At 38.3% G+C, this 20516-nt stretch overlaps 1 long non-coding RNA gene across 1 annotated transcript; it reads right to left on the bottom strand.

The window, feature by feature from the left end:
• Positions 1-15951: 15951 nt before the first annotated feature.
• Positions 15952-20067, bottom strand: LOC121641065. The gene is made up of 3 exons (XR_006010641.1): positions 19840-20067; positions 18992-19068; positions 15952-18892 (listed from the first exon to the last, which is right to left on the bottom strand). It is a non-coding gene; the product is annotated as an uncharacterized LOC121641065 (long non-coding RNA).
• Between the last annotated feature and the right edge of the window lie 449 nt (positions 20068-20516).

Genomic DNA, 20516 nt, shown 5'->3' with positions numbered 1-20516 from the left:
TCTGTCTGGATGCAAACAGCCTGTAAAGACTTTTTACAATCTTTAAATGATGACATGACGTCTGCTGATGAACTTGTACTTACTGTTTCGCTACTTGCAGAATTATGCGTGGGTGCTGTCATCATAACCTGGGAATTCCTTGTCTCAGATTGTGGCAGCATGGCACAAAAGTCATTAGATTCAGGAAGAACGTATACCTTTGTGATAAATCTATGCTGGAGAGCCTTCTTTGGGGTGATCTGTTTCTTTGGATCTATATGCAGCATCCTCTTGAGAAGGTCAATAAAAGCCAGTGTGTCCACAGGGTCATCAGCCGTATTGTGCAAACATTGCAACTCATCAAGACATCTTATCAAATTGCCAATGCTGTAATAATCCCTATGATGCCGTTCCACGCCGCCGGCGTAGAATTCCTGGGGTGATTTTAGCCGCCAGACAAAGCCAGTAGATTCTTCAGAGGGAGTAAAGTATTTCTTTGTGTGAAATCCATTCTCGATTAAATCCTTCTGGGGCATTCCTTGTAGCTGTACTATGTTTTTCATGATTTCATATTCAGAACTCGCGGAAAACATATACTGACCAGTAAATAATTCAGCCAAAACACAGCCAAGAGACCACATATCGATACCTTCGTCTAATGGCAGGCCTAAAATTACCTCTGGAGACCTGTAACCCAGCGCCTGAAGGGTAGCTCCCACCGGCAGGTTGGATTTCATAGCAGCTAAGCCAAAATCGATCAGTTTCACCTTAAATGGCTGCATCTGGTGATTTACAAACATTATGTTATCTAACTTTATGTCAGTATGAATAATCTCCTCTCTCTTCAGCGCATCCAAAGCCACGAACATCTGCTGAGCAATAAGTCTGATTTCGGAGACGGGCAGTGGAGCGCTGTTCCTGTCACGCATAAAATCAAATAGGTTTTGGTCCAGCAATTCAAAAGAGAAACAGATTTTATGGTTGTATGTGAAGCATTCATAAAACTTGACCAAATTATTCCTATCAGGGTCCAGCTGTCTGATTTTCTCCAACATTTCATACTCTTCTATTGCAACATCGCGATATTCATCCTTCACGATTTTAACTGCTACAGTTTCTCGAGTATCCATTTTTGTGCAGCTAAATACTTCTCCAAAAACCCCAGAATTTTGGGATTCCTCAATCAAATAACCGCCGCATTTACTAGGTATGAATAATGGCATTTTCTCGAAAGATATATCATACTCTAGTGCTGATTCCTCCTCCTGGGATTGTGGCGGGATGACACAAGAGTCATAGTTAGGTTTGTAAACTGCCATTTTCTCTAAAGAGCTGTTTTCCACACTTGCTGCGCTTAGCTGAATTTGTTCACAGACAAATAATCTCTGATAAATCCTTTCTCTCGGATTTACGCCTTCTACACCTCATCTGTGCTTTGATGGTAAGGGATAGGCGTGACGCCATGCATTGCCATGGCATCGCCACAACCCACCTACTCATTCACTCTGTGACTTTTTGATATAAGATAATTAAATAAAATAAACACTGATCAAACAAAGATGAACCCATTTCTATTTCCCTCCCTCTTTGCCTGCAGTTTACAAGTGAAGTTAGCCCATGTGAATATAGTGACTTTAAAAAGCTAAATAAAGTATATTCATTAACATTACTTACACAATAAAAACAACAGCAACAACAAAAAGCTCCTACTTGCCTTTATGAAAATGCCGAAAGCAAACACGCATGAAGGGAAGTGATGTCCTGTCCTCTCGCTGCTGCGACCCAGGCCATGCAACGCCTCAGTTACATCCTCAACCTGCTGTCCAAAGCCTTGTTTACAAGTGAAACCGAAAAAATCTAACATTGTGGCCTACTTTTCTACCTTTTTTTTTTTTTGTATGGCTTAGTATGGCTTTCACACAACACAATACTTCCATTTTTATCAAAGATTATAACCAGGATAAGATGATGCACAGCTGTTTACAAGGAGGAGGCATCCAACATGGCGATCGACCCACAATACACTGCAGCTATTCCGACATGCACCATTGAAACAATGTTATGAGTGAGTGAGCTGACTGTGGCAAGATGGCCGCCAGTGCAGACGTTCGACCCCATTGGCCCGCAGCGCGGTGGAGACATCTAGCCTTTGTTATAGATATATGACTTTGAGAGCCACAAAATAAATAATAAATTAAAAAATTGGCTAATTAGGAGACTTTTGTACAAATGTATATTTCTAATAAAAAGGGCTTATAAAGTTTCTATAAAACTGCTATTTTCTCTCACCTCACCTTTGAGCCTAAAATTTGCGTTTCCCCTCTCACCTGAGCAAACAGAAATTGAAGGTTAAGACATGTTCTTTCAGTTAGGTTTTAAGTTCACACTTGTTGGTTGAGCTCTTCAACATTCAATGAAATAACGTGTTTTCCTACAACCTTAATATTTACATAAAAAAATCCCACAGCTGAACACGGTATTCTGTTAGAAAGTCCTAGATCAGTAAGAATCTGAAGATGAAAGTAACAAACACTAGTGACTAAGAAGAAATCTTTTGAAACCTTATTTTATTTAAACTGGTAACATGTCTCAAACCAAGTTAAAACAGTACAACCTGGCGTGCTTTGTCATTTTGACATTTTTATTTTGTTCCCATCAACATTTTAAGTAATTGTATTCACAAAAAAATGAGTTAAGAAGTAAAGAGTGTGTAAGTATTCTCAGCTTTCCAAAGATTTGTGTTGACGAAAACAGGTCTTTCTTAAGATTTGTGTAAATAAAGAAAGAAATCATACACTCTGACATTTCAATGAGTACCGTGTCAAGCCAGAAGAATAGTGGATTTGACTATGGGCATTGTGAGAGGACGGATAGCAGGGGGCGTGGCTATCCTATGGCACAAAAAGTTGGACTCAGTGATAAATGTTGTCAGGACTGGAGTTGAGTGGTGCATAGCTGTACATTTAAAGTTGGAAAACAAGGAGTTGGTCATTTTGAACGTTTACACACCATATGAGAGGTTACAGAATGAAGATTTATATCTGAATAGACTTGCTTTTATTAATTCTTTTATCCATGAGCATCATTTTACATCTATTTGTGTGGTAGGTGACTTGAATGCTGACATTTCAGATAGCCAGTCTGTGTTTGCTAAGCATGTGTTACAGTTCTGTGAAGATAACCATTTTATTCTGTCCAGTCAGTTATTGCTACCAGATGACAGTTATACCTTCATAAGTGAAGCATGGCATATGACATCATGGCTTGACCATTGTATTAGCTCTGCTGATGCACATGCTGTTCTGAAGTCTATGGAAATACTGTATGAGTGTTCCATGTCAGATCATGTACCGTTTGTTATGCTGCTGGATACAAATAGTCTTCCTGAGTTGATACACAGAGTAAATGATGGCTGCAAGCTCAAGTTGGAATGGTCCAAACTTTCAAAGGATGATCTTTTGTCATACTGTATGAAAACAGGCATTGCTCTAAGCAATATACATTTACTCAGACAGGCCATTATGTGCTCAGATGTTAATTGTAATGATATTTCCCACGGTAAGGACCTTTGTGTGATGTATGAAGGTATTGTTGATGCCATATATAAAAGCGGCAGATCATACCTTACATGCCTAAAGGCTAAAAACAGCAAGCCAGGCTGGAACAAGCATGTGGCGGTACGTCATGCAGAAGCTCCTTGTGAAGTGCATCAAGCAATATCACAATTGTCTGACAATAAAGCAAATGGCTCGGACAATATCACAGCAGAACATCTAAAGTATGCGAGCCCAAAGACTGCTGTACTGCTCGCTTTGTGTTTCTCTGGGTTCATGACCCATGGACTGTTACCTGACTCCTTACTTTCTGTTACTCTTGTGCCTGTCATAAAGGACAAGGCTGGCAAAGTTGGGAGCCTGGATAACTACAGGCCAATAGCCTTAGCTAGTGTTAGATCTAAAGTCTTTGAGAAGATATTGCTTGATCACCTGTGTCACTGTATAAAAACAACGCATAACCAGTTTGGTTTTAAATCCAAGTTGGGAACAGATCTGTGCATTTATGGTCTGAAGGAGGCAGCACAGATGTATTTAAGACAAAACTCCTCTGTGATAATGGGGTTCATTGATGCATCTAAGGCATTTGACAGGGTCAACCACTTTAAGCTTTTATATAAATTGAATCAAAGAGGTGTCCATAAAAGCATTGTAAGAATCTTGGCATATTGGTATTGAAATCAGAAGATGCAGGTTAAATGGGGCAATACCATCTCAGCCTCCTTTGGTGTCAGTAATGGGGCGGCCAGGGGGGGCTACTATCTCCTGCCCTGTTTAACCTGTACATGGATGAGTTGTCCAATCAACTAAACAACTGTAGAACTGGATGTGTGATTGGTAAGAGTCTGATGAATCATTTCATGTACGCTGATGGGCTTTTTAGGGAGACCTGTGAGGAAGGCCTGACAGTAGTCCAGTCTACTAAAGATGCATGGACAAGTTTTTTTTTTAATCCTGCTGAGTCGTCAGTCCTTTGCAAGATATCTGCTTGCATTGGAGGGAGCTGTTAGCTGTTATTTATCATAGTGGTTTAGGTAAACTTGACAATCGTTCATTAGTTCTATCAGACAGTATTTTTCTTTGTTGGTATTTACTCAATCAACAATCCTACATGTAGCTACGTGTCAGTGATGTACATATTGCTATTTGACATAGCAACATAGATGTTCTTCAGTAAAGAAAATAGTCCCAAAGTAAAATACAAAGTAAAATAGAAATGTAACATGGTACAATAGTGGAATGACCAAGTCAAAGACCAATTTTAAATCTAATTTAAATGTGATTTTAAACAAGCAAAATCCTAGGCAATTTGAATTAATTCTGCATTAAGGATTTTTACCAAGAAGTGTAAAAAGTGAATTGTTTTTGCCACGATGGGCCTTATGGTCTCTGAGGGCTAGAGTGCATTTTTATTCTCCACATATCTGTTGATATTTCTGCTCAATAAAATACAGAAAAAGGTATTATCCAGGGCTGTGGTGTTATTGAAATATCACCTCTATCTAGCTCTTGGTATTGTGTGAAGGCAGGTCAAAATTGTCGATATATAAATTTGTTGGAAAACTAAATAATGTTGTAGGGACTTAAATTTTCACATTACTAAATGTCCTTAAGCCAGTAAGTGTGTTTTCGGTTTAGTAGTTGGCAAATAGTTAACAGTGGGATAAAACTCTCAAATTAAAAATTTCTAGAAGGTGAAGACCATTGACAGTAAATCAAAACAAAAAAAGAATGAAGGCCTAAGTAGATACTCTTTATTGGTTTGTCACTGTGAGTTTCATTCTTTCACAAAACAAACAAAACAAAAACATTTATTTGAATCTATATCATTAGATCAGCATTTCTCAGCCCTGGTCCTTGGGGACCACTGCCCTGCATGTTTTAGTTCTTTCAACTCCAGCACACCTGATTCAGATTAACTGAACTGCTCATCAAGTTCTTTGCAAGTCCACTAATAAGCCATTTATGTGAGTTATGTTATGTTAAGTACTGGGACCAGGATTGAGAAACAATGCATTAGATCATTAGAAGCTTATCATCATCCATATACCGTACACTCACTGGTCACTTCATTAGGTTCACCATGCTAGTACTGGATTGGACCCCCTTTTTCCTTCAGAACTGCCTTAATTCTTTGTGGCACAGATTCAACAAGATATTGAAAATATTTCTTTGAGATTTTGTGTCACACAGTTAATGCAGATTTGTTGACTTCACATTCATGATTTAAATATCCCATTTCACCACCTCCAAAAGGTGCTCTACTGGATAGATATCTTGTAACTATGAAGATCACTGGAGTACAGTGAACTCATTGTAATGTTCAAGCAACCACTTTGAGATGTTTTTAGCTCTGTGACATAGTGCATTCTCCTGAAAGTAGCCATCAGAAAATGGGTACACTGTAGCGATAAAAGGAAGGACGTGGTCAGCAATAATTTTTAAATAGACTGTGCCATTCAGGTAATGCTCAGCTGGTACAAAAGGGGCCCAAAATGTGTTAAGCAAATATCTCCCACACCATTACACCACCACCAATAGCCTGATCTACTGATAGTAAGCAGGACAGATTTATACTTCTGTGTTGTTTACACCAAAATCTTGACTTTAATAATGGAATTTCACAGCTGAAGTTGAAACCCATTAGACCAGGCAACCTTTTTCCAATCTTCTACTGTCTAGTTTTGGCGAGTCTGTTTCTTGTTCTTAGTTGACAAGAGTGGCGCCTGGTGTGGTCTTCTGCTATCTACTGTCTGGCATCTCCAACCAGTCTACCAGTCTTCTCCTTTGACCTCATGCACTCATGTCATATTTGTCTTTATTTTATCAATTAAATAACCTCCATGTACCTACATGTATATATATAAAAAATCTTTTTCACAAGGATGATGTTATTCTCACAAAATGTAGCGAAACTTGGAGCCTGCAAAAGCACCTCCAACCTGTTGCTAATCATGTCATGATTTAGGGGTTAGGAGTCTTGTTCCAAGGCTCTCAAGTAGCTGTAATGGGCAGTAGAATTTTCCATTTGTAGTTTGTTGAAAAATACTCTCATACCAAGCTGATAGCTCATATCTAAAGTTACTGAACTTCTCATTAAACCCAGCTTTTCCTAATATCATCCATCATTTCCCTCAGGTTGTTCTCAGTTTCACTGCATTATCGCTCTTGCACTCTGGCATTCTTCCTGTTGCTTTCTAGAAACCTGTTCCACCTCTCCTCCTCCCTCATTCCTCTCACACTTCTCATTCTTTCCTCCTCCTCATTGCCCTCCCTCACTTGTCTAAACATCTGCTAAGTGAAGGGATCTAAGCCGGCAGCTAGCTGCAGCTTCACCCAAGAGTAAACCCCTCTTCTCCATCTCCCAACATTGGTATGGAAGCGGAAAGTTTATCAGCTGTTTTGTCAAGAGTTTTCACCAATAGTGGAGGCAACAGACCAAACCAGCACGGTTACTAAACCCTCACAGAAATGTTGCTTCAGGAGCAAAAAGACCAGACAGAAAGACAAGGAAAAATAACTGGTTTTGTTGTTGCTCCTGAAGGTGTTTAGCTCACATAGCATAGCAGCCGCCACATAAATCCAGATTCGATCCCAATGTCTTCCGCAATGTCTTTTTTTATTTTATTGTTGATGACGTCACGACTACGCGATTAATAGACTAATAGTTTTTTAAAGGACTGACTAATCAACATCAAAAATCACCTTAAATACCCATCCTTAAATGCTTTCTGCTGTGTTCAGCCTCCATGGCCTCAGGAGCTGTCCTCAAGTGCAGTTAGCTCAGTGGAGTGTATCAGTGGATCTACATTTACTGTTACTTTCTGTTTATCTGGATTGTAGTATCTTGATCTTCAAGAGTGTAACTGAAGACTTGAGAATATTTAAAAAAAAAAAAAAAAGAAAAATTTCAGAACTGAACAGTCATGTTTTTATTAAGCATTTTTATTAAATATATTTAAAGTGGCTCTATTTGTACCAAGGTGAAAGGCAGTTATTAATAAGTTTTTGTTTTCCATCTGCATGCTGAGCTGACCCTGAATTCAATCTGTTGTGGGAAATAAGCTCTTTACTCATGATAAGATGGTTTGCATAACATGTTTGCTTGTCTGTTCAGATTCCCGCAGCCTCTAAAAACATGTTCCAAAATGTGTCCATTTAAGGGAACATTGTTAAAATGTGTTATAGGACGTTAAAAGGTTTGTGGTTTGAGATTTCCAATTGCAGCTCTTATGTAATGTCATGTTTTTTTCTGAGTGTAACTATAAAGTACAGCTACTTCTTTATTCCATTTATTGAGGACTGTAGATGGTCAATTTTCAAATTCATTGTCGTGCAGATATACTGATATCATTATGGATATTTGTATGTACAAGGGCAACTCAAAAGAGGCTCAGAAAGAAGCTGTAAGTAGCAGCTACTAAATGCAAGCTCTCTACCAAGGACAAACAACAAAGCAGGGTAGATGCCATTCAGGGGTCTTATTATGTAGTCTTATTTGCCCACGAAGGTTTCTGAAAGAGTGAAATTACCTAGAAGTATGGAAGTGACAGGTGTAATTACAGCTGGGGAAGTTTAAAAATTTCAAGGAAAGCAGCATTAATACTTCCTATGAGGGGTGGGACTCAATTAAAACAATTAATCTAATTATTTAGAGGCTCTGTGATTAATTAATCTTGATTAACCATATTTTAATTACGTAACAACATGCAAACAGCAATATTTTTAAATTAAAATGTATTTTAGTGGATGACTAAATCAAATAACAGACACAGATGTTTTTATTGTAAACTCAAGCTCTAGTAATGTCGGATAAAAAGCATTTACTTGCATTTCAGCTGAAAACAGTAGAAAAAGATATAGAAAATATCCCTGGCAAAATTGAACAGACCTAAAGTTAAAGTGCCATTTTAAGTAGGCTGTTGAGTGCTTTTGGATGGGGGAGAGGCTTGAGTCAACACCGCTGCTCACTGAGAAGAGCAAACGTTGAATGCTTTCATGTCAATCTCTAAAAGTCTCTGATATCATCGGACAAAGTCTGTAGATTTGCTGCCAGTCGCTTTTTTTAAAGTAGAACCGCAATTTGCTATAGATGGGTCTGAAAACTCGCTAAATATAGCACCTAAGCTCTAAAGTGTGCGTCGCTGAAGTGGTACCAGAAACCGTGCGCTTACAAATGTTCTGCGTTGTTTGGAACACAAACTGCGATTAAATGCGTTAATTTTTTAACACATACATTTTTTTAAATTAATTAATCATAATTAACATGTTAAAGTCCCACCCCTACTTCCTATATTATCTGCTCTTGTAAAAGAAGCACCAAACCAGACCACCCATAATGTGAGAAAAGGAGATCTTGCCAGCCCACAGTTCCTTGTAGCCACAACTTTCAATGTGATTTTGGGTTATTTTCATTCATATATACTGTGGTTAATAAAAATAAATATGAAGACAGGAAGATAAATGTGAGCAATATTGGTGTAAGATGACCAACTTTTATAAATATTAGTTTATTATGTTCCCAAAAGAGTAAGTATGCCTTTCATACTGACTAAACATTAATAGTGTTCACTTAAATTAATATTGGTTATCGGTGTCAAACTACAAATATATATAAATTATTTGATATCACACAGTATTACTGCTGTGACTACTTTTTAAGGAATGTTGTTTAAACAGTTGTAGTTTTGCTACAGACCCACATCACAGCTTAGTTTAAGTGTAGTCAGTTTCTTTGTGCAGTGTAGTTGTCTCATCTTAAATTAGTTTGGTCACATAAAAAGGCCAAGGATATATTTCTTTTCCATTTACTGTTAGACTGGACCCCATTTGTGGAAGTCCCTCTTATGTATACTTATCTCTTATGAGGCCACAAACACACACACAGCTTCTTATGTTCTGGAGATGCTACTGACTTATGCATTTAGATTAGATGTACTGTTTGGGGGGATTCAATCGAACTAGTGATGTAGCACTCTATGTTTGGAATTCCACACCATTCGAGACCTTCACTTAAAAGATAGTCGCTGTTTTCCAAAGGTCTGTTTTAAAACTTAGTCTAAGTTGTTACCTCAAATTGTAGAGAAAAATCCTGTTTTTATACTGGGTTGTCAGAAATAAATGTTGCCATAGTGAAGAACTGACAACAGATTTCGATTTGGTGGAATAGTGGGAATAGTGAAGAGATGACTGCAATCATGGTGAACGTTAGTGTTGTCCTCTTTGAGTATACAATGCAATGCTTTATAGATATGTCAAATATATACAGTACATATGTATATAAGATTTAAACACTAACTTAGATCCTATGTGACAAGACTAAATCTCAAGTGACTCCAGCAGAGTGTTAGAATTTGAAATCTGGCAGGAGTTATGAATTACCTTAAGGTGATTTATTTAAGGTTGATATTGTGAATATAAATGACATTATAATAATCACACCATGCATACATTAATCCCTGTCACAAATTGGTCACAAGCTGTCAGAATACATTTAATCTGAACATGAAATCAAATCAGTTTTGATTTTCTTTCTTTCCTTTTTTTTTTTTTTTTTTTTTTTTTTTCTTTTTTGAGGGGAGAATTAGGAAATTTGTTTTTCTATATATTTAATTTTCACTAATTGTCTCTTATTGTTTTTTTTAAACGTGAATAACCTTTTCTTGTGCCTTAAAAAAATTTAAATCAAACAAATGAAATTTGGTTTGTTTAAATATGAATTATTTGTGTGTTCATAACAAAAACAGAAGAAAGAGTTTATCAATAATTATATGCAGGACTGAATCCATTGCTTCTTTTAAATAATGGATAGTAGGCAAAACATCCACAGGGCTTGAAGAGACTTTCATGCATGTCAAAATGAATAAGAAAGGTGGCCAAACCTGGAGAAGAGTATTTCATGTTAATGCATGAGCCAACAGCGGGGCCCATAAAATGTAAAAAGCTTATCTTTTATGTAAAGAATAAGGCAAACTTAAAAACAAGCTTCTCATGTGGCTTTCAAGAGGTAAATGGATCTCAAATTATAGATGTTGAAAGAGTTAGCCACACAATAATACCATTTGCATTGTTTGACAGTAATAGAAAAAGAAAAAAACATCACCACTTGTCTACTCAAGTATCGCTCTGGCTAAATATGAACAAATGTGAGCAAGGGTGGGTAAAATTATTCAACACAATCATTGAGTCAGATGGCAACTCATTTATTGCAGCCTAAAGCTGAACGTGTCTCCAAAAAGACACTGATATTTGGGGTGAAACAAAGTCATGCCACAATCATAGAAAATAGCTTGGCTTTATTATGCTGCAGAATCAGAAACTTTGCATCTCCCCGAGGGGTTAGATTTGAGTGCAGCATATCTCAAAGTTGGATGGTCTGGTCTACATGGAAGCAGACTCGAACAAAAGTGAGAGGGGTCTTGCTGGGACACTATGCAGGGTAACACCAATTAATAAATTAACTATGTATATTCATGCAATTTTTTTAGAAAAAAAAATGTTTTGTGAATCAATTTTTAATGCACAGCCAGACATACCCGATCTCTTGCCTGATAGTAGCTGGGATAGCCTAAGCACACACACACACACACACACACTTCTTGGCAAAGCAAACAAGCCACTGGGCCCACTGGAACAGTTGAATAACCATTATTTTGGTTAATTAGTAACATAATTGGATAAAACACTATCCTGTACAGTAAAAGTTGATTATTCAATACGGAGAGAGGTTCACTATTTTGTATTTGTATACTCAGCAAGAAACCATGCATTATTTAAACCACTGAGCTCAAAATTCCAGGCCATGAAGCATTGGGTCTTATTTCCAGCCAGCCCACTAATTACATTCACCTTGTGTCTCAGGTATATAACAGTCTTCGTTAGTTGCCGAAATAAAACACCAGCACTGATCCAGTCATTCACAGACTCCCCTCAGTGCCTCTTTCACTCTTTCCCTCTCTCATGCTCTCCTTTCTCACAGCCTGGATTCCAGCGATCAGTTGTCCAGGCAACAGCACTGGCTACTGTGCCGCCACGTGCAGAGTGCTGCCAGGTCAGGATGAAAGTGCCTGGAGGGGGTAATGCAAATCACCCTTTGCACCCCATCAGAGATTCCCATAGAAATCCCAGGCATAAGCCTGCCCTAGGGTGTTTCTCCCAGCAATGGTGCAGCACCTCTACATGTTATTAACATTTTGGTGTGGAAGATCTCTGTCATTCACTTAAATTATTTGAACCACGTCCACATCTTATTTTTCTTTCATCTAAAAACTAATTTTAGAAGTTGACCGTATGTTTTATTTGCTTCTTTGCTGCTGATTAAACTGACATTTTCTGTCACAATATTACTTTATTCCAAGGTTGAAACCAAAAATCAGCACTTTACACGTCAAATATTCAGTCAACATATTCATGATATTTGAACTTGCACAATGTTGGTAGGTATCAGCAGCTGAAATATACAGAGAGCAGGAGCAAGATGTTTCCACCCTGTTGGAATGAAGAAGGTTGAGTTTGTAGGAGAGCACATACCATAGCATGGAATGAACAAACATGATGCATGTTCATGAGATGTGCCTATATTAGAATTCTGTAATCATGTGCCACAGTAATACAAATACGCATACACCCACTCAAACCGTGTCATCTAATGTCTTTCATGGCATCAAAAATATCAATCTCACTGTTGTTGAGGCATTAGGAACCTTGTGCACTACAGCTCTCAAGCTCCTCCATAATCTCTCTGACAAACTTTGTGTGAACTCTGGTGAACATAATGCCTTCATTCAGGAGCAAATTGCATGTGGGACAATAATACAAAGCAGAGTTTGTAGCTAAAAGCTTCCAAATAAATACAGGGTTTAGAAATTTAGGTTTACATATGACGACAACAATAGTGCAACACTAAGGGCTTGGCTGTAGCCAGATAGGCATGAGCATGTGGTCAAGGTTCAGCATATGGGCATGAATGTACAATGGATTTTTTTTAACTCCAGTGTTTTTTTTCATGGGTGAACCCCCACACTGGGAGCTATACTTGCTTGGTCTGCAGGGTTGTTGCTGTGATGATCGCCCTTGGGGCCCTGCACTGCAGCTCTATGGCTGTGGTGTGAACTCTGGCCTAAGCTTGTGTGCATGTAGGTGTGCGTGTGTGAGAGAGTAATATCAGATGTTCCCTTAAATTGTTGTGTTATATTCTTTTTAATATGTAAACATTGCTTTTGTTTGGTAAAGCACTTTGTGCTGCTTTATATATGAAAAGGACTTTAAAAGTAAAATTTGATTGGATGTGATGACAACTTTATTAATAAGTTAAACCAAAATGTTGGCAGATTCTGTTATTTCTGAAATATTAAAATTGGGCTATGTTTGTCTCTTTTGAGATATGAGTTTAAGTTTTAGTTGGACAAATAGAGTGGGATCAGTTTGGTCACTTTTAAAGTGGCAGCAGACATACACTGTGAAAAATGTTCAATGGGAAATGAAATCGTTACTTTCTGGCTGCATCTTCTTTGTGTCAATTTCATTCCCCATCATTTTCTCTCACTCTCTCCATGTCATCCTCTCCTCACACTGTCTGTCTGTTTTAAGCACTCGGTTTCTCCATCCCAATCCTCTCCGGCTGTGATAGTACAGAGTGTTGCTTTTGGTTGTCAAACAAAAGCAGATGCATGGTGCCTGGGAGAAATTACAAACTCTTGTCAGCAAACACAAACATGTTCCATTTTACACTCAGGGCTGGTTAGGGTGCATTTTTCTACAACAATGTGACAGGAAAAGAAATAAAAATGTATCATACAGTGATGCCTTAAATTACATGCATTACTGCATAATATGGTAATTTACTGTTTTATAGTGCTGCATTCAAAGTGAGCATCAGAATTGGCTCCAACTGTACACATACATTGTAGAGTTTCTGCAAGACCAGGGTGAAGATTTGGAATTTAATGGAGTGTCTGGACAACCTCCAGTGCACACAAATAACACCCTTTAGTGGTCACTCTCTATGGATGCATAATAGTGTGAACATTGCAGGGTGGCAAATATGCTTCAAGTCACATTGAACTGAACATGGTGGGTTCAACTCCCTCTGTGTCTCCTCTTGGTTGTCAGCAGGAGGAGATCTGGCATCTGTATAATGGTTTGCACTCTTGCAAAGTCCACCCACACACATTCAATCTGTGTCACTCTTTGGATTCCTCTTCTCCAGTCAGCACCATCAATGTGCACCAAACTTGTAAATATTTATTCTGACCTTGAGTAAACCAACAGCCCTGCGAGATAATCTTGCAGCCTCACAAAGAAGTGAAGAAACCGTGTTGAGAGTAGCTGTTGGAAAACTCTAACTGACTTCTCTTTCTTATCAATCTTCATGGTGGAGGTTCCAGAGAAAGGGATGGCAGAAAGAGCAGTGTGGTGTGATGGCTCTGCATGTTAGAGGGAGGCTGTGATCATGACTGGCAGTGCAGAGACAACAGTAAAGGGAAATGATGGCAGGGCCAGAAACAAGAGCTGCAATGGTAATGCTTGTCACATCGATGAGGCCATGCCGAGAGAAGTTGGGAATGGGGTCAACTCAGCATGCTGTCTCCCAGTATCTTAGCTCTCTACCATTTGTTTGGTCTTTCTCTGTCTCTTTCTTCGTCTTTATCATTCAGTCCTACCGACTTCTGTTTCACCCTGACTCTCCAGCGTGGATGCTTTTTCATAATTTAAGAATTCACCACTCTGTTCACAGTTTTTAATGTCAGGGAAATTAAAAAAGGCTGCTTTAAAGTTTTTCAGTAACACTTTACAGTAAAAACTTTGATATAGGCCTATATGATGCATCATTTTTAATTGAAAATGTAGTGCTTGAGCACAGCAAGCCCAATTTATACACAGATTCTTACATTATAAGATAAATATGAAGAATTTTAGCTCTTACTCTTTGATTGAAACATTTATTAAGAATAAATGGATATACTGTAATCCCGTAATGTTTATATTATTTGTTTACAGACATGTAAACATGTTTTCAACATCTATAATTTGATCTCCTGTTACTTAAGTGAGGCACAACATGCACTAAAAAATACAAAGTTAAAAATGTTGTGTTAATTAAAAAAGGGAGTGAATTATGTAGTTACTATAGAGATGCTTAAAAGTGCATTAGTAAATAGGTGTCATAAAAAATGTTGGAACTCCGTAATAAAACAACACTGCAAGCTTTAGATCCACAGTGAAGGAACCAAGGTGCTAAACTGGCCTGGCTGATGTACAGACCTGCAAGCTATTTAAAAATTTTGCATATTATTTTATGAAAACTATTGAAAAGAGAAGACCAAAAACAGCAGAGCATCTGAAACTGCATATCAAGCAAGTTATTTTGGAAAGCATTTTGCGTTCAAACCCACAGCAGATCGATTCAGTTCCCAAAGCATTATAGCTCTGGTAAAGGGATAGATGGTGCTACACAGCAGCAGATATTTATCTGTCCACTCATTATTTCAATCTGTTGTTGGATCAAATTCTACAACTTAACATTAATGTAATTCAGATTTTGCATGGTTTGCTTTGAAAAATGACTAGATTATTGTTCTTTTTTCTTTTTTGTCATTTCTGGCTAGTAAGTTTTTAGAGTGTTTGAGCTTTGAATTTTTTATGAGTGGTGGTTAAATACTTTTCTTATATAATACTGAATAACTTGCTTACTGAAAAAAATAACACTGTGATGGCATCTGACTCAAAATGATAGACATGCAGTCTCCTTAAAGGCTAAATAAGTAACATTTTTTTCTGTAAAAATAATTTAAAATGCTTTTATTTGTTGAGAGGGATAAAAGGAAGCTTCCTTATAAACAATCTGGTTCCCGCATCAACAATGTCTTTGTCAAGCTTTTCTCCTTTTATGATGGATTAACTTCGGTGCACTGTGTAGCTCTTTCCTACTTCCTGGTTCCTTAAAAAATCATATGTGACTCCCCAAGGTTGCCAAACAACAGCACAGCATTTGTTATTTTATGTCTGCAAAAAAGCAGCAGCATGCATGTATGGAAGCTAGTAATAGAAGAGGAACAGAAATAATTTCAGAAAAACCTAAAAAGCCTTGGCATACTGCTAAAAAATTATGATGTTTGCTGGCGCTATGTTCTCCATCCTCCATAGACTGTCTATAAAAGAGCCGTCCTCTCACAAACTGGCAACCTGTGCGAAACTCTCTGAGGGGGAGGGGAGGAAGGACGCTCTCCGTGTTTTTCTCTTTCGGCTGCAGTTCTGATTTGAAACATTAGGTGTCATTGTTATTTATTTCGCCTTTTAAATACTGTATATGCACTAAATGAAAAATTTTGTCAATTAGCCATTATATTTTTTTTCTTTCATTTTGTTGTTAACATTTTAAGTTATATTTTTTCAAGCTCTCTTTTTTTTGTGTTTTTTTTTTTTTTGTTGTTGTTGTTTTGAAAACTGCTTTTGCATTTATTTTGTTTTTGTTTTTTGTTTTTGTTGCTAGTATTGCCGGTTCAATTACTCCAACCAACTAAGAGCAGGGATGTCTAAAATCTCTCTGCAATCCGCTGCTCCGCTGAACTGCACAAAACAGGTTAGAAAGAAAGAAACTCTACTAATCATTCCCTCACATCATCTACCTACCACCCTTCCCCTTCCTCTCTGCTCCTTCCTACCTCCTTCCTCTCATTAAAATAACTTGGGGAAAGTTGCCCTGCATACTGATGCATTGTTGCACACTCTTAATTGAACATGAGTATTCTTAATGTGCCATCATTCAAATGCTTAGTCTGTGTGCTCTTAGCTGCTCAGTCCAAATTGCCCTCTGTGCAGCATTTATCTCAACCTGCTCTACTGAACATCCATTCAGCCTTCAGTAAAAAGGAGGAAGGTTGCTGTGGCAGATTTGTAATGTGCAGGCACAGAGGAAAAGGACATTGACTCTTAATACAACAGAGGGAACAAAAGCTTCAGTTGGTGCCAGCCGGGAGTTTCATCATCAGGCAAAGTGAGAATACAAGAGAGAAAGGCAGTTGTTTGAAAGAGAGGTAGAATTTAAAAAGTTACTGGACAGGATGGGGCTGGATGACATGAATAGCATTCCAAGCAGGGCCACAAATTAGATGGGCAAGAAGCACTGCAGCAAGGGATTCGACAGCTGGGGCCCCTTGTGCAATGCCACCGGGGGATTAACAGGGTTTCAGGATGTGACACACAGGGGATGAGTGTCATGGGCAGAATAAAGAGCAATGCAGGGATTAGAGAGCTTCAAGACACTCCACCAACACTCATGAAGGGCTTAAAGGGCTATAGATATTATTAATGAAAAGACAGAGACAGACTGAGTGAAAAAGAGAAAGGCTGGGGGTCATCTTTTTTGATTATAGTCAACCTGCCTCCCCCTTACGGTGCTGCTCAGATTTTTATTGATCAGACATTCCACGCATATTAGAAGTTAATGAGAGGCAGGTCAAAGAGGCTAACTTTTCATGTGTTTATCATTCAACATAACACAAAGCAGAGCAGACAGAGATGGCCAGCATCTGAGCAATGCACTGTATGTTCAATTCATGCCACCCTCTGAAGATTAGGTCTGAATAATTCATCTAAAAGTCGTGGTGAAAATGCCAAATGCATTTGAATATTTGTACGCTTCTGTATGGGCACAGTGCAGAAAACAAGATAGTATTCATTGTGGTGTGCATGTGGGTGTGCTGCTGGGATATGTGTTAGGTCTCAAATTTTGCATTCAGATGCTGGATATGCATGGGGTGATCTGCAGGGTGATGTGTCTTCTTTTACAAAAAAGAAATTGCAGAGTTTTTTCTTAAAAACAGACAGTTTTTTCAGCTAGGTAGAGGAACAGCTCCAGCAGTGTGTCGTCACAACCACTATAGGGATTTAACACTGAGATAGCCATTGCTCCAGTAACTCCAAACACACTAAAAATGAAACAAATTTATTAAGCTAATATAAGTATAAAGACTATAAATGCTCTGTGTTGACTCAAAAGTACTAATTTGTGGCACTTTCCATGTTATACTGCCTGTGAGCCAAATGGGACATCCTGTACAGGAAGGCATTGAGAGATAAAGTCTGGCTGTTGTTTAGGAACATGGAGTTATCATCTTCCCCCTCCTCAAGCTCAGAGCTCCCTAATGGAGTCTTTATCATGAAAGAGCCGAGTACTTATCACTAGTTTGCTGCCACAGATCAAGAGCATAACTGGATTTGCCAAGGGGAGAAAAATGCTATTTGATAAACTTCAGCTGAAGTTTAATGAGAACATATTTGCGTCCACTGTTGGGTCTTGATTATCTCCTTTGGTTGTATCTTCATCTTTATTTGTGCAGAACTTGTGTACTAGTTGCAAAAAGTACTGTGTGTGTGTGTGTGTGTGTGTGTGTGTGTGTGTGTGTGTGTGTGTGTGTGTGTGTGTGTGTGTGTGTGTGTGTGTGTGTGTGTGTGTGTGTGTGTACGTGTGTGTGTGTGTGTGTGTGTGTGTGTGAATGTTCATCAAAGTAATGACGCACATGCAGAGATATAATCCAGAAAAAGGCCAAACCTTTATTTAATTTAGTGGTCATGCTCATGCAGGTAGTCAGCAACTCTATGCATAAGTCCGAAGGTAATCTGGCAGAATAAGCACAACTCTGGTGTTGAGGAAAAATTGGCATAAAACTGAACACCTGGCAGGAGTAGAACTGAAACAAGAGCACAACAACAAATCATTTAAAAGAAACAGGAAGCAAGGTAAAAAAAAAAATAAAATAATGATGTAAATCTCTTCACCTGCTTAGTTGTGTGTCTATAAGTGATGTGATTTTGTTTTTCTGCATTTGTAGAGGCTGAAATCTAGCAGCTCACTTTACTAATGGAGTCTGACACCATTGTGGTGGCCAAAATGATGGACCCCACAAGTCCAGTTGATTTTCTGAGCATGAAAACTGGGTTAAGGTTAGCATTAGGAATTGAGTTGTTATAGTTACTGAAAAGGGAGCTAAAGTGTGCTTTATGCCAATATTTAGACCAAGAGAGGATTAAAAACAACCATGTGTGTGTTTCATTTCATTAGAAATTGCTACAGTATGTGGGGTCATTGATTTTGTCACATCTGAGGGTGAAAAAAAAAGATTGTTTTATTTCCTTCCCCACAGCATGAACTTCCTCTCAGGCTTTGTATATCTATATGATTCACATTTAAATAGTTTTGGAGATAAGTCATTTGCTGGAAAACATATAGCCCAGCTCAGGTCTAACTGTGCCTGAGACACCACACCGTTTCATTGTGTACCCCATTCTGAAATTGTCCTGACAGATTCCTGCAGCTTCTCCTGGATGGATGCGGGGGTGTTCTCCTCTTTCTCTTTCCTCTGAATGAACAGAAAAAGAGCTCATAAACTGTTCTTGTATGCACGAGGAACAAAAAAAATTCAAAAGTATGTGTGCAAAGTTGTATCAAATTACTGTACCTCTTGTGTTCTGATTGATGTCACACAGAAGAGCCTTGTTGCAATTACTATGCTTCTGTAGTCTTGTCGAAGCTGCACTGCACGTATCAAGATTTGTGGTGACAGGTGCATGGGAGAATTTAATTTACAAGAAGAAAGTCTCGTAGATAAAAATTGCAATTCCAATAAAGCAGTTTCCTGTAATTGCAGCAATGATGTACTAGGCAATATCTCAAAATTTTTTTGATATGGAAGTCATAACAACAAGCTGAAGAAATTTGAACACAGTTTAATTGCTTCCTTGGTGACAACACACTCTGTTAAAAAATTAAATCATGAGTTTTGTTGACAATAAATCTCAAAGTCTGACCCTAAAGTGAAAGCATTAGCATTGCTTCAGAGCAAACATTTGGACTTGGCAAGGCAGTGGGGTAGTCATTACAGCATCCCATTTTCATATTGAGATTTTAATCATCTGCTACAGTATTTCTGATTGATATGTGCGTGGTGTGTGTGTGTGTTTAGGGGAAGGGTGGGGGGGATTGTGTTCACACATATCTGTGCACATGAGAGAGTTGTAATACATCTTTGTAATTAGTCTTATAATTATAAGGCAATAAACCGCATTACACATGGGACACTGATCTGTCCCTGGAAAACTGCAATTACGTTGCTGAAATGTGTTGCTGTGACAAAAATCAAAGAGACAGAGTGCAGCTTTGCACTGTTAAAACAACATGCAGGACACTGACCTTTTTTCAATTTTGTGTCAACAAATGTATGTCAGGTGCATAAAAATGTAAAGATAGTGTTAACATAGTTTATATAAGCTGCTTCTAATAGTGAGCATGGTGTAAGTTCAGACTTACCTTGAATTAAATGTCCTGTTTGTCAATTTCTCTCTCAAAAGTGTTTTTCTTTAAAGCCAGTCTAGACTTCGGAGCCCGACATCTTTAAATGCTGATACACCAGCAACTCTACATTCTCATCAATCTGGTTGAAGTGGTAATATCAGACGGCCACTGAGTGAGTCTAAATTGGCTTTGCCTCTATTAGATCCAACAGTGCTCATTATCAGCAGCCAACATCTAGCCTGCAGGGCCAGACCTCTGCTGCTCCACCACCCACTAGTTCACTTGCACAAACTCATGCACTGACCTCACACGTGTCCACAAGAACATAATGTTGTTCTCACAGTCTCCCTCACTCTGCCACTACTGCTTCCATTTCCATATCTTTGATTAAGCCAGCAGGTTGTTCAGGTTGCCACTGAGCACATCTGCTTTCATAGCAGACACCCACAAAGGATGATGGGATACTTATCAGCTGTAGAGGAAATAGAAAGTCACAGTTCTTTTCATTGGTGGGCAGCTTGTATAGCTTGTATGTCGTAACAACATGAGAGTGGAAATGTCAAGCAAGTCCTGTGGTGTAAATAAAAAAGGTTTAGCTGATATAAAATGAATTAGCGTTATGTGTGTGTATGCAAACACATTAGTAGCGTATTGAAATATCAACATATTTATTAACCCCTCACATATGTGCA

This window comes from Melanotaenia boesemani, chromosome 6 (assembly GCF_017639745.1).
Source record: "Melanotaenia boesemani isolate fMelBoe1 chromosome 6, fMelBoe1.pri, whole genome shotgun sequence".
NCBI lineage: Eukaryota > Metazoa > Chordata > Actinopteri > Atheriniformes > Melanotaeniidae > Melanotaenia > Melanotaenia boesemani.
Note: the sequence above shows the minus strand (reverse complement) of the source record. Positions and strands in the feature narration are given on the sequence as shown.